Below are 16041 nucleotides of genomic sequence, written 5' to 3'. Positions count from 1 at the left end.
GTTATCCCAGTTGTGGAATAAATTTAACTGGAGTGTTAATCTTGTGATAAAAAGGAATAATGTCAACTATTAAAAAGTGCCATCACTAGTCTCAAACAAGCACAAGCAGCCTTGAGTCATGTTCATTAGCTGCACAAGATAATGGCATGTACTACTCCAAATCAGGATTAGGACTTGGAAATACATAGAACCTGGGATGAGAAATGTGTCCTTGGCTATAAATGAGCCTATTCCTTTACCAGGTATAAGTTTAGATGCTTTATTGAGCATAGTATAAACTTATGAGAAGTTAGATATCTTCTGCCTCTCTTATACAAGGAAAAGCTTTGTCAGTACAGTCAGTAAAACCAGAAATGATTCGTGGCAGGAAAACATCGAGGAAGGAGTGGGTCAAGTGGAACACTGTACGGTCAAAAGGTTTATCTTCAATGTTAATCAGCGGCATCTTTCAGGGTATGATGAGGAAAATATACTCAGTGGCTACTTTGTTAGGTTGAGGAGTGGATCCCAGTGTGGCCTTTTGCTGCTGTAGCCTGTAAGGGTCAACATGTTGTGTGTTCAGAGATGCTCTTCTGCACACAACTGTTGTAACGCAAGGTTACTCGGGTCAGTCCACCTCCATCAAAATTGCACAAAATAGCAGTAAAGAAAAGGAGCTTCTGGCACCGACACAACATGCTCATAGCTCAGTAAACCTAACTATCTGTTTATGGAATGTGGGAGGAAACCAGAGCACTCAGAGGAAACCCACGCGGTCATGGGGAAAACGTACAGCGGGAATCAAACCACAATCTTACAGCTGGCGATGTAGAGCGTTGGGCTATCACGCTGCCCTTTCATGATTGGTGAGATGGCAACTGCTTCCCCTCCCCCACCACACACACACAACTGGGAGCAAGCAGGAATCTTGCACTGCACGGGCTCAACTCATCCCAGTTGCCTGCAGGCTCTCAAAGCAACATTTGCCCATGCACCGGTCACCTCCATCCCAAGACCTGAATGCTTTGGCCGCACTGCAGGACCTGTGCAGGGAAATGGACGGTCCACGTTTCAGATCAACTGGTGAAAAGAAGGGTCTCAACCTGAAACATTACCTGTCCATTTGAGTGTGTTTTTGCTCCAGATTTCAGCATCTGCCAGTTTGTTGTGTCTCCACGGTACTGCGAACACATCTGGTTCCAGTATGAGGTGTTAAGTCCTAATAAGCACATGCTGAGTACCTTTCACACAAGCTGGAAGCCAAGGGACCATGGATGCCAGGGGAAACAGGAGCTTTTGAAACTGAAATCAATAGACCTTGGTTAAGTAAGGGCACGAGCCAGAAGAGAAAACTCCAGCAGGTGAATGGAATTGAAGTGCAGAACTGACACTATCTAATTGAAATGACATTTCACAGTGAGAAAATTCAATTATGTTTGCTCTGTCCCCTTACACCACTCTGACAGAGATTGTATTGTCAGTTTGTAAAGAGATCTTTCTTTATACGTTTGTTGCCATGGATGAACTTTCTAGACCAGAGCAACAGTGCATGTCTGACAAGCTCGTAAGTGGTTCCTGTCAGGCACCGAAAGAAACGCTGAAGCCGGTCCTGGTATTCTTATCTTGCTCTGATGCTGTGTGCAATCAGGTGGCGAAGACAAGCTGGGACAATGATATTGTGTCTGCTCCACTTATCATCCATAAACCGCTACTGAGTCTGAATGAAGGGTCTCGGCCTGAAATGTTAACTCCTTTTTCCCCCTCACCTGCTGAGTTCCACCAGCCTTCTGTGTGTGCTCCTCTGGATTTCCAGTACCTGCAGATTCTCCTGATTTTATAACAAACTGCATATCATGTGTTTATAAGACCATAAGACAAAGGAGCAGAAGTCAGCCATTCGGCCCATCGAGTCTGCTCCGCCATTTTATCATGAGCTGATTCATTCTCCCATTTAGTCCCACTCCCCTGCCTTCTCACCATAACCTTTGATGTCCTGGCTACTCAGATACCTATCAATCTCTGCCTTAAATACACCCAATGACTTGGCCTCCACTGCTGCCTGTGGCAACAAATTCCATAGATTCACCACCCTCTGGCTAAAGAAATTTCTTTGCATCTCTGTTCTGAATGGGCGCCCTTCAATCCTTAAGTCATGCCCTCTTGTACTAGATTCCCCCACCATGGGAAACAATTTTGCCACATCCGCTCTGTCCATGCCTTTCAACATTTGAAATGTTTCTATGAGGTCCCCCCTCATTCTTCTAAACTCCAAGGAATACAGTCCAAGAACAGTCAAACGTTCCTCATATGTTAACCCTCTCATTCCCGAAATCATTCTAGTGAATCTTCTCTGTACCCTCTCCAAAGTCAGCACATCCTTTCTTAAAAAAGGAGACCAAAACTGCACACAGTACTCCAAGTGAGGTTTTACCAGTGCCTTATAGAGCCTCAACATCACATCCCTGCTCCTATACTCTATTCCTCTAGAAATGAATGCCAACATTGCATTTGCCTTCTTCGCCATCGACTCAACCTGGAGGTTAACCTTAAGGGTATCCTGTATGAGGACTCCCAAGTCCCGTTGCATCTCAGAACTTTGAATTCTCTCCCCATTTAAATAATAGTCTGCCCGTTTATTCCTTCTACCAAAGTGCATAACCATACACTTTCCAACATTGTATTTCATTTGCCACTTCTTTGCCCATTCTTCCAATCTATCCAAGTCTCTCTGCAGACTCTGTTTCCTCAGCACTACCGGCCCCTCCACCTATCTTATGCACAGGTGGCACACAAGCTCTTTAGCGTGTGCAGTACTGTGCAAAAATCTTAGGCACATATATATAGCTGGGGTGCCTAAGACTTTTGCACAGTACCATAGTAATTTTATGTATTGCACTGCACAAAAAAAAATTCATGGCATATGTGAGTGACGTTAAACCTCATTCTGATATGGGTCTCTATTGTGTACTGAGAGCGGCAGGGGGGACAGGGAGAGGGGAATCATGGTTGGGAAAAGGATAATAGAGAGGGGAGGGAGCAGAAAGCACCAGAGAGACATTCTGTAATGATCAATAAACCAATCGTTTGGAATCAGATGACCTTGTCTGGTGTCTCAGGGCTGGGTGTGTCTGCACCCGTGCCACCTCCCGCACCTGGCACTCCTTCTCTGCCACCTGTCCCACCCCCCTCCCGCGGCGCTCCACCCTCGCCATTCCCAATGGCCTTTGCTCCCACCAGATTTACAAACTCACTCTCTGCTCCACATTGACAAATACAGTTCTGTGCAAAAGTCTTAAGTGCCCTAGCTATATATAAATACGTGCCCAAGACTTTTGCACGGTACAGTAACTCTGTGAAACACAACAAATTTAAATTCCTGTACCTGTCCCCTCAGGTGCACTGGCAACTAACCTGATGGTCAAGCTCTCTTACTGCCAGTTCATGACTCTCCACCTCTAGCAGCCTGGCATGATGCCTTGAACTCTCAAAGTTCAAAGAAAATTTAATATCAAATTACATATATATCACCGAGATTCATTTGCTTGCAGGCATTCACAGTAGAACTACTACTACTACGTCGACTCAGGCCTAGGGGGCCGGCGTCAGGCACGATGACAGACTCTCCACTTCTCCCTGTCCCTCATCAGTGTGTTCAGTTCATCTACATTAGCCGCGCCGCTGTCTTCTAGGAGCGTGTTGACCATAGTCTTGGGAGGGCGCCCAGGGTTCATCCTCCCGTGCTTGGGCTCCCATATGATGACTAGGCTGGCAGGTAGCTTGGGGTGGCATAGACAGTGCCCCACTAGTTGCAGTCTTCTCACCTCGATTTTAGTGGTGAGCATCGGTAGGTTGTTATAGAGCTCGACGTTCGTCATGTGCTGTTGCCAACTCATGTCAAGAGCCATCGGAGCATTCGTGTATAGCAACCATCTAGAGACTTTCACATCGTCTTGGTGAGTGTCCACGTCTCGCATCCGTACGTGAGAATGGACTCCATGACTGCTATGAAAATCCTCTTTTTAAGCCCTCTGGTCAGGTTCGACTTCCAGATTTCCTTCATGTCGTTCATAGCCCTCCACGCCAGCACCTTTCGTATCTTTATGTCCTTCTCCGAGCACAGTAGAACAAAGAAATACAAAATCATTGAAAAACTGCTCACAAAGACTGACAAGCAACCAATGTGCAAAAGAATAAAAACTGTGCAAGTACAAAAAAAATTGCTGAGAACATGAGTTGTAGAGCCCTTGAAAGTGAGCCTATAGGTTGTTCTCCACCAAAACGCGTCAAAGTCAGATCTATTATCACTGATGTATGTTGTGAAATTTGTTGCTTTGTGGCAAAAGTACAAAGCAAGACAGAATTATGGCTGTGAATTGTCCAAGTTGACAACGAGGTGAAACAAAGCTTACAGAACTCTGGGCTTTACAAATAGAGGCTTACAGCACAAGAGCAAATAAGTCACGTTCCTAAAAATACTTGTTCAGTCAGCACAGGAATATTACGTTCAGATCTGATTGCCACACTTTCCGAAAGATATGAAAGCTTTGGAGAGGAGATTTATTGGGGATGAGGGTCGAGAAGCACTGGGGTCATTCTCCTTGGAACAGATGAGGCTGCAAAAGGGTCTCCTTCATTCATACAGCACAGAAACAGGCCCCTTTGTCTGACTGCATCTGTGATATCTTCAGATCTCTATAATCCTATTTTCCAGCTTTCAAAATCGGAAAGTTTCAAGTGCTCATCTAAACAATGATTAAATACCATCTGACTATACCATTCTTCAGGCACTGTGACCCAGGTTTCAACTACACTCGGGGTGAAAAAACTTCTTTTTCTTAACCCCTCTAAATCTACTACCTACACCTAGGTTTGTCACTACCTATCCAGTCTATGCTCCTCCATAATTTTGCATTCTTTACTTGGGTCCCTTTTTGACCCTCTCTGTTTTAAGGAAAACAAATCTAATCTCTCCTCATAGCTGAAATGCTCTATTGCATCCAGGTGAATCACCAGTGCACCCTCCAGTTCAGTCATATCCCTCCCCTAATGTGGTATCCAGGACTGAATATAGTTCTCCAACGACTGTCTGTTTTCCATAGTTGAGCCGTGCCTCTATATTCCCCACTGCTGTGTAATGAGGGCAGTAGCACTAGTGATGAAGGAACCCTTTATGCCTTCCTAACCACCTTGCCAACAACTTACTGGAGATTGTCAGCCATGTACATCAAGGACCTTGTATTAAAACAGAACTTAGAACAGCACAGCACAGTACCGGTGCTTTGGCCCATGATGTTGTACCAGTCTTTTAACCTAGTCTAAGATCAATCTAACCCTTCCTATATGGCCCTCCATATTTCATGCCCCTGCCTAAGAGCTTCTAAAAAGTGCCTAATGTATCTGTCTCTTCCACCACCCCTGGAAAGACATTCTTGCATTTACTGCTCTCTGTATATTAAAAAAAAACTTACTTCTGACATCCCTCCTATACTTTTCTCTAATCACATTAAAATTATGGCCCTTCTATTAGCCATTTCCACCCCGGGGAAAAATCTCTGGTTGTCCACTCAATCTATGCCTCTTGTCACCACGTATACTACTATCAAGTAGATGCACCCAGTCCATTCTGGCCAATTGTGACCTTTCTTATCAACATCAGTTTTCCTTCCAATGAAAGACATTAACTGACAGTCCATCCTTGTCCATCTCCATTATAATCATAAAACTTGGACTTTGATTCGAAGTTTTTAAAAAGCTATAGGTGTAGGGATGGAGTAGATAGAGAGATACATTTCCTGTTGGCAGAGGAGGGTTGAGAACTGGATGACATACAATGAAGGTGATTGACAATAGAACTAAAAGTGACATGGGAATAAAAATCTTTTTTTTCTAGTGAGTAATCAGAGTGTAGAATGCTCTGCTGGGGTAGTAGTGGTTGTAATCAGAGTGTAGAATGCTCTGCTGGGGTAGTAGTGGTCGTAATCAGAGTGTAGAATGCTCTGGTGGTGTACTAGTGGTTGTAATCAGGGTGTAGAATGCTCTGCTGGGGTAGTAGTGGTTGTAATCAGGGCGTAGAATGCTCTGCTGGGGTTGTATTGGTTGTAATCAGAGTGTAGAATGCTCTGGCGGGATAGTACTGGTTGTAATCGGAGTATAGAATGCTATGCTGGGGTAGTGGTGGTTGTAATCAGAGTGTAGAATGCTCTGCTGGGGTTGTATTGGTTGTAATCAGAGTGTAGAATGCTCTGCTGGGGTAGTAGTGGTTGTAATCAGGGTGTAGAATGCTCTGCTGGGGTAGTAGTGCTTGTAATCAGAGTGTAGAATGCTCTGCTGGGGTAGTAGTGCTTGTAATCGGAGTGTAGAATGCTCTGCTGGGGTTGTATTGGTTGTAATCGGAGTGTAGAATGCTCTGCTGGGGTAGTAGTGGTTGTAATCGGAGTGTAGAATGCTCTGCTGGGGTTGTATCGGTTGTAATCGGAGTGTAGAATGCTCTGCTGGGGTAGTAGTGGTTGTAATCGGAGTGTAGAATGCTCTGCTGGGGTAGTAGTGGTTGTAATCAGGGTGTAGAATGCTCTGCTGGGGTAGTAGTGGTTGTAGAGTCATAAGAGAGCTGGTAAAGTATCACTAAAGAAAATTTGCAGGGCTTTGAGGATCTAACTGACAATACCCAATATTGTTGAAAACTAACAAAACAAACTGTAAAACATCCCCATAAAATTAATCAAAATAATAATCCAAAAATAAAGGCCCGAAGTCCAAATGTGAGGCACAAAACCGAAACAGGAAATGGTGAGGTTACTCAGCAGGTCAGGCAGTATCAATTGAGAGAGAGAAGCACAATGTTTCAGGTTAATGATGTTTCAAAGTTTAAAGTAGATTTTATTATCAAAGTACAGGCACGTCACCATGTACAACCCCTGAGATTCATTTTCCTGTGTGCATGCTTAGCAAATTTATAGAATAGTATCTATAATGGGATCAATGGACGATAAACCAGAGAAGACAGCAAACTGTGTAAATACAAATATAAATAATTAGCAATAAGTAATGAGATAAAGAGTCCTTAAAGTCAGATAATTGGTTGTGGGAACCTTTCAATGATGGGGCAAGTGAGTATAGTTATCCCCCTCTATTCAAGAGCCTAGTAACTGTTCTTGAACCTGGTGGTGCGGGTCCTGAGCTCTTGTATCTTCTACCTGATGGCAGCAGTAATAAGAGAGCATGACATTGGTGGTGGGGATCTCTGATGATGGATGCTGCGACTCAGGTAGACGTGCACAATGGTTGGGAGGGCTGGGTCCACTGCTTTTGTTGGATTTTCCATTCAAAAGCATCAGTGTTTCCATACTAGTCCGTGATGCAGCCAGTCAATACACTCCTCACTAGACATCTATAGAAGTTTTAGATGTTATGCCGAATCTCCGCACTGCTGTGCTTTCTTCACAATTGCAATTAGATTGATTAGATTAGATTATGAGGACACGCAGTCCTCTTTTATTGTCATTTAGTAATGCATGCATCAAGAAATGATACAATGTTCCTCCAGAATGATATCACAGAAACACAAGACAAACTAAGACTAAAAAAAGTGACAAAAACCACATAATTATAACCATAGAAATCATAGAAACTACAGCACAGAAACAGGCCTTTTGGCCCTTCTTGGCTGTGCCGAACCATTTTCTGCCTCGTCCCACTGACCTGCACACAGACCATATCCCTCCATACACCTCCCATCCATGTATCTGTCCAATTTATTCTTAAATGTTAAAAAAGAACCTGCATTTACCACCTCATCTGGCAGCTCATTCCACACTCCCACCACTCTCTGTGTGAAGAAGCCCCCCCTAACGTTCCCTTTAAACTTTTCCCCCTTCACCCTTAAACCATGTACTCTGGTTTTTTTCTCCCCTTGCCTCAGTGGAAAAAGCCTGCTTGCATTCACTCTATCCATACCCATCATAATTTTATATACCTCTATCAAATCTCCCCTCATTCTTCTACGCTGCAGGGAATAAAGTCCTAACCTATTCAACCTTTCTCTGTAACTGAGTTTCTTAAGTCCCGGCAACATCCTTGTAAACCTTCTCTGCATTCTTTCAACCTTATTAATATCCTTCCTGTAATTTGGTGACCAAAACTGAACACAATGCTCCAGATTCGGCCTCACCAATGCCTTATACAACCTCATCATAACATTCCAGCTCTTATACTCAATACTTTGATTAATAAAGGCCAATGTACCAAAAGCTCTCTCTATGACCCTATCTACCTGTGACACCACTTTTAGGGAATTTTGTATCTGTATTCCCAGATCCCTCTGTTCTACTGCACTCCTCAGTGCCTTACCATTAACCCTGTATGTTCTACCTTGGTTTGTCCTTCCAACGTGCAATACCTCACACTTGTCTGTATAACCTCCATCTGCCATTTTTCAGCCCATTTTTCCAGCTGGTCCAAGTCCCTCTGCAGGCTCTGAAAACCTTCCTCACTGTCTACTACACCTCCAATCTTTGTATCATCAGCAAATTCGCTGATCCAATTTACCACATTATCATCCAGATCATTGATATAGATGACAAATAACAATGCACCCAGCACTGATCCCTGTGGCACACCACTAGTCACAGTCCTCCACTCAGAGAAGCAATTCTCTACCACCTCTCTTTGGCTTCTTCCATTGAGCCAATGTCTAATCCAATTTACCACCTCTCCATGTATACCTAGCGACTGAATTTTCCTAACTAACCTCCTATGCGGGATCTTGTCAAAGGCCTTACTGAAGTCCATGTAGACAATATCCACTGCCTTCCCTTCATCCACTTTCCTGGTAACCTCCTCGAAAAACTCCAATAGATTGGTCAAACATGACCTACCACGCACAAAGCCATGTTGACTCTCCCTAATAAGCCCCTGTCTATCCAAATGCTTGTAGATTCTGTCTCTTAGTACTCCTTCCAATAACTTACCCACTACCGATGTTAAACTCACCAGCCTGTAATTTTCTGGATTACTTTTCGATCCTTTTTTAAACAGCGGAACCCACATGAGCCACTCTCCAATCCTCCGGCACCTCACCCGTAGACAGCGACTTTTTAAATATTTCTGCCAGGATCCCCGCAATTTCAACACTAGTCTCCTTCAAGGTGCGAGGGAACACTCTGTCAGGTCCCGGGGATTTATCCACTTTAATTTTCCTCAAGACAGCAAGCACCTCCTCCTTTTCAATCTGTACGATTTCCATGATCTCACTGCTTGATTCCCTCAATTCCATAGACTTCATGCCAGTTTCCTTAGTAAATACAGAAGCAAAAAACCTATTTAAGATCTCCCCCATTTCCTTTGGTTCCGCACATAGCCGACCACTCTGATCTTCAAGAGGACCAATTTTATCCCTTACAATCCTTTTGCTCTTAATATACCTGTAAAAGCTCTTTGGATTATCCTTCACTTTGACTGCCAAGGCAACCTCATGTCTTCTTTTAGCCCTCCTGATTACTTTCCTAAGTATTTTCTTGCACTTCTTATGCTCCTCAAGCACCTGATTTACTCCCTGTTTCCTATACATTTCATACAACTCCCTCTTCTTCTTTATCAGAGTTGCAATATCCCTTGAGAACCAAGGTTCCTTATTCCTATTCAATTTGCCTTTAATCCTGACAGGAACATACAAACTCTGCACTCTCAAAATTTCCCCTTTGAAGGCTTCCCACCTACCAATCACATCTTTGCCAGGGAAAAACCTGTCCCAATCCACACTTTTTAGATCCTTTCTCATTTCTTCAAATTCAGCCTTCTTCCAGTTCAGAACCTCAACCCTAGGACTAGATCTACCCTTGTCCATGATCAAATTGAAACTAATGGTGTTATGATCACTGGAACCAAAGTGCTCCCCTACACAGACTTCCGTCACTTGTCCTAACTCGTTTCCTAACAGGAGATCCAATATTGCATCCCCTCTAGTTGGTCGCTCTATATATTGATTTAGAAAACTTTCCTGAACACATTTTACAAACTCTAAACCATCTAGACCCCTAACAGTATGGGAGTCCCAGTCAATGTATGGAAAATTAAAATCTCCTACCACCACAACTTTATGTTTCCTGCAGTTGTCTGCTATCTCTCTGCAGATTTGCTCCTCCAATTCTCGCTGTAACCGTAATTTGATAGAAGAACAGACCATGGGCACAGTAAAAAAAAGTCTCAAGGTCTCTCGAAAGTCTCATCATCTCACGCAGATGGTAGAAGGAAGAAAAACTCTCCCTGCCATGAGCTTCCAGCACTGCAAACTTGCCGATGCAGCACCCTGGAAGCACCCAACCACAGCCTTCTCTTGAGTCCGTCCGAAAACTTCGAGCCTCCGACCAGCCCTCTGACACCGAGCGCCGAGCACCATCTCTGCCGAGCGCTTCAATCCGGGCCGTGGCAACAGGCAATAGGCAAAGCCGAGGATCTGGGGCCTTCCCCTCCGGAGATTCTCAATCGCACAGTAGCAGAGGCAGCGAAGCGGGCATTTCAGAAGTTTCTCCAGATGTTCCTCCACGCTTCTCATGTCCGTCTCCATCAAATCAGGATTGTGCACGGTACCTACTTACAAATACAATATCATTTCGGAGTGGCCGTGCGCGCTGCATCACGCCACCATCTTCTCCTCCCCTCCCCTTACATACTGGGTTCGTTCAGGACCGGTCCTCTGAAATAGTAACACCCAGGAGCTTAAAGTTGCTAACGCTTTCCACCTCTGATCCTCCGATGAGGACTAGCTCACGGACCTCTCCCTTTCCTGAAGTCTATATCAGTAAATTGCTGATGTCGTAGTGAAATTGAGCTGTAATATATATTTTAAAAATCATTGGATTTTGCTCTTGAGATGTCAGAATCAGGTTTATTCTCACTGACATACTGTAGGTTGTAAAATTTGTTCTGCAGCAGTGGTACAGTGCAGTACATAAAAATATTACTGTGAGTTACAATAAAAAAATCAATAACCAGTGCAAAAAGAAAGCAAGGTAATAAGGTATTGTTTATGGGTTTATGGACCGTTCAGAAATCTGTTGGTGGAGGGGAAGGCGCTCGGGCTGCGTAACTTTTTGTAATATAAATGAGACCACTGTATCTGTGTGTGATAAATGGACATGCTGTAATATGAGACAGAGCCATGATAGAAAGGAGGAAACCTTTCAATTCAAAAAGGGATTGACTGTAATAGAAACAACAATGGACTTTAGCAGCAATCATTGGATTATAACGCAACTGAGGTTATTTTGCAGTCGGGCTCTAATATTCACTTGACTGAGTTGTAGTTGTGAGACGGAGGTATTTAAGGAGGCGATTTTCTGAAGCTCTCCCAGTCCGTTCCAACCTCCACGTGCAGCCTGCCCCACCAGGTTTATGAGGACGCAGCCTCCCCCCGGTAACTGGAAACACATCACTGTTCATTCGTTGCCAATGTCCTGAAACACTGGAAGTCGCAAGGCAAGAGGTCTGTGGGAGTGCCTTCACCACTTGGGCTGCAGCAACACCTTCCCACTGCAGTTAGGGATGGGCAATTAAGTACTGGCTTTGCCAGCAGTATCCACATCCCATCTCTCATTCAGAAGAGGTAGCTCTGATATTGGAAATTGCTACTGAAGGTCAAGCACGTCAACGATCAACTTCATTCACCACATATATTTACATGTGTTAGGAATTTGCTGTGGTGCGTTGGAGCGACATGTACCAAAAACAACAATACTCAACAATTATACAGAATAAAGAATTATATAAAAATAAAATAACAAGTATGGGATATGGAATAAAATGAGAATAAATGCAGGCATGTACAGTATTTGCAATATAGCCAGCATTACAAAAGGTGGTTCAAAGTATTTACAGCGACTGAAGTAATAGATAGAGTGGGGTGGCGGGGGCTGATTAGAATGGTTGATTAGATTAACTGCCTGGGGGAAGAAACTTTAAAAATGATGTTAAGCTTTAGTGCTTTAGTGCTTTAGTACTAAAGTAGTAGTAGTACTAGTACTTTAATAGCCCTTTAGTGCGTTCCAGAAGCAAGCATTTGAAAAAGGTCTGAAGAAAATATGTAGTCTACTCATACTACATACAAGACATAATGGAGATTTCCTCGATCTGTGCCTGTTATCATCTTGTATACCTCTATCGTCACCTCTCATCCTCCTTTCCAAAGAGAAAAGCCCTGGCTTGCTCCTTCTAAAGAATTTCTTATTGTCTATTTTATATATTCTTCACTACTTTGCTCTCATAATTTATTATCTATATTTATTACCATTATTCTCTTTCTTTCTTTTCTTTTTAAATCTTCTTACTAATTTTTCAAAATTATAAACTCAATAACAAAGTTGATACAAAGAGATTGGAAAAATGTTCATCAGCATATATAAAATGAATTTTAAGTAACATAGATATAAAAGACCTCCAAACTCATAATGAGATTAAACATTAAAAAAGAAATAAAAAGAAAAAAAAAAACAAAAAAATCCCCAAAAGAAAAAGAGAAAAAAATACCCCAAGAAAAAAAATAAAACAGGGCTAGACCAACAGCTTGTATCGGACACATTCAATAATGTCGTTAACTCCGCTCCTCTCATCATATAATTTAAGTTTAGAAAAAATATTCGGAAAGGTCAGATTACATCATATGAAAATGTTGCATAAAAGGTTTCCAAGTTTCTTCAAATTTAACCGAAGGGTCAAAAATATCGCTTCTAATTTTTTCTAAATTTAAACTTAATATGGTTTGAGAAAACTATTGGAATGTAGTTGGAGGATTAGTTTCCTTCCAGTTCAACAAAATAGATCTTCTCACCATTAAAGTAACAAAAGCTATCATTCGACAGGCTGAAGAAGACAAAGATCTATGTTCTACCCTTGGCAATCCAAAGATTGCCGTAATAGGATGGGGTTTTAAATCAAAGCATAGAACTGTTGAAATAATATCAAAAATGTCTTTCCAATATTTTTCCAAACGAGGACAGGACCAAAACATATGAGTTAAAGAAGCCACTACAGAGTGACATCTATCACAAGTAGGGTTTATATGGGAATAAAAATGAACTAGTTTATCTTTGGACATATGAGCTCTGTGTACTACTTTAAATTGTATTAAAGTATGTTTAGCACATATAGAAGAAGTACTAACTAATTGAAAAATTTTATCCCATTTCTGTGTAGGTAGGGAAGGTTGAAGTTCCCTTTCCCATTCATTTTTATTACCATTATTCTCCCCCTTTGCTAGATTCTAAATCTATACCCAACATTACTCTCAGTTTTGTCCTTTGCTAGATCCTAAATCTATCCCAGTCTTTGGTCCTTTAACTTCTGTCTCCCTGTTCAAAGTAAATTTATTATCAAAGTACATGTATGTCACCATATATAACCCTGAGATTCATTTTCTTGTGGACATTCATAGTAAATCCAAGAATCAATGAGAGGCTACACCCAACAGGACAGAGAATCAATCAATGTGCAAAAAGACTGTGCAAATACAGAAAAAAGAAAATAATAAACAAATAGGCAATAAATATCAGGAACACGAGATGAAGAGTCATTGGAAATGAGTCCATAGGTTGTGGGAATAGTTCAGTGATGGGGCAAGTGGGATTATGCCTCTGGTTTAAGAGCCTGTTGGTTGAGGGGTAATAGCTGTTCCTGAACATGGTAGTGTGAGTCCTGAGGCTCCTGTACCTTCTTCCTGATGGCAGCAGCGAGAAGAGAACATGGTCTAGCTGGTGGGAGGGAACCAGAGGACCCAGCGAAAACCCACACAATCCATCCATCCCTGGGGAGGACGTACCGACTCATTACAGATGGCGTTGGAATTGAACTTCAAACTCCGGAACTCCTGAGCTATAATAGTGCCATGTAACTGCTACGTAATCGCCCAATCCAGTGGCAGCAACTCAATGCATAAAAGCATGCAAACATGGTCAAGAGGTTTAGGTATTGTTCAGAGCAGAATGGGTAAGATATGTGATCTAAGTGACTTTGACTGTGGAATGATTGTTGGTGCCAGACGGGGTGGTTTGAGTATCTTAGAAACTCCTGATTGCCTGTGATTTTCATGTACAACAGTTTCTGTGGACTTCAGTTCAGAATGCTCTTTGTTTGTGTTTATTGTCTGTATGATTTGTTTTTTTCCTGCATATTGGGTGTTTGATGGTCTTTTTTTTTAATGGGGTCTTTTCGGTTTCTTTGTTCTGTGGCTGCCTGTTGAGAGATGAATCTCGAGTTTGTAATGAATGTACTTTGACCCTAGAGTTTACAGAGAATGTTACAAAAAACAAAAATCCAGTGAGCCGCAGTTCTGTAGGTCAAAGCACCTTGTTAATGAGAGAAGTCAGAGGAGAATGGCCAGACTGGTTCAAGCTGACAGGAAGATGACAGTCACTCAGATAACTATGCATTACAACAGCGGTGTGCAGACGAGCATTTGTAAACGCATAGCACATCGAACAGTAAAGTGAATGTCTACTGTAGCAAAAGACCATGAACATAAAACTCAGTGGCCACTTTATTAGGAATGGGAGGTACCTAATGAAAAGTCCACTGTGTGTATATGTCCTGTGCACTATAGCCAATTCTTTCCTTATTTCTTCTTATCCTTCTAACCCATACATCCTTGGAATGTGGGAGGAAACTGGGGCACCAGGAGGAAACATCCACGTTCACGAAGAGAACATACATGTGATTTTTAACTAAATTCCCCCAGGATCAATAAAGTATGACTATGACTATGACTATGACTACATACTCCTTACAGGCAGTGGTGGGAATTGAACCCCTGTCACTGGCACTGTAAAGCGATTTGCTAACTGCTGTGCTACTGTGTTGCCCATATGTATGTGTGTGTGTATGTATGTGTATCTGTCTGTGTATATGTGCGTGTATGTGCACACAACACTACTGCCACAACTGTCAAGACGGAGTGAAACTATGACCCATGCCAGTCCCTGCCTCCTGTGCCCAGGCCTTGCCTCCTGTGCCCAGGCCTTGCCTCCTGTGCCCAGTACCTGCCTCCTGTGCCCAGTCCTTACCTCCTGTGCCCCGTCCCAGCCTACGGCGCCAACCTCTAATATGTATTTACTCCCTGACCCAATACAAAGCTGCCTATTTGTCTGTTTAACCACTTCTAATATTTCCAGACGTGAAAGAGACTGGTGACTGTTGGTAATTGTGCTCGTCTTGTAGGTTACTGGCCTAATCAGGAGAAATGGATGAGTGCTGAGTTCAAATCCCACCACTGCAGCTGGTTAATTAAATAAAACACATTCAGCTTATTAAGACAGACTGTTATTGATAAGCCACCTGGTTACTCGTGTTCCTGAGAGATGGAAATACGTCATCGTCATCTAGTCTGGCCAAGAGGCAACTCCAGACCCACACTAGTGTAGTTGACTCTTCCTGCCCTTCAGAATGGTCCAGAATGAGTCATAGATTACTACAGCACAGAAACAGGCCCTTCAGCCCATCTAGTATGTGCCAAACTCTAATTCTGACTTGTCCCACCTGGACTGGACCATAGCTCTCCATGCCTCTCCCATCCAAATCCCTCTTAAATATGAAATTGAACCCACATCTACCAATTCTGGCAACTTGTTCCACTCTTGCACCACCTTGTGATCCCCCTCAGGTTCCCTTTAAATATTTTACCTTTCATCCTTAATCTAGGACCTCTAGTTCTAGTCTCATCCAACCTCAGCATAAAAAGCCGGCTTGCTTTTGTCTTAGTTGTGTATGCCTTTATCAAATCTCCCCTCATTCTCCTTCGTTCTGGGAAATAAAGTCTTAATCTGTTCAACCCCTCCTCAAGGCCCAATGAGATCCTTGTCAATTTTCTCTCTACTCTTTCAATCTTATTGATATCACAAAGTTGGAAATGGTTGATAAATTACTGACTTTACCTGTAACCCGGAATGAAAGAAAACAAAACTGTGAGGGCTATCACGCCTGTGAGTTCCACCCTCCATCCTAGTTAACATTACTGGTGCAAAGAATGCAGAGGTAATGGATGTTCACGGGGACTTTGCCCAGTTATAATGGGACTATGAC

At 42.7% G+C, this 16041-nt stretch overlaps 1 protein-coding gene across 1 annotated transcript in view; it reads left to right on the top strand.

Moving 5' to 3' along the window:
* LOC140187607 (LHFPL tetraspan subfamily member 7 protein) overlaps nt 1-16041 on the top strand; it is a 364864-nt gene that overhangs the window by 196488 nt on the left and 152335 nt on the right. The gene's annotated exons all lie outside the window — the stretch shown is intronic.

Source organism: Mobula birostris, chromosome 25, assembly GCF_030028105.1.
Source record: "Mobula birostris isolate sMobBir1 chromosome 25, sMobBir1.hap1, whole genome shotgun sequence".
Taxonomy (NCBI): Eukaryota; Metazoa; Chordata; class Chondrichthyes; order Myliobatiformes; family Myliobatidae; genus Mobula; species Mobula birostris.
The sequence above is the reverse complement of the archived record's forward strand: the minus strand, read 5'-3'. Positions and strand labels throughout refer to the sequence as shown.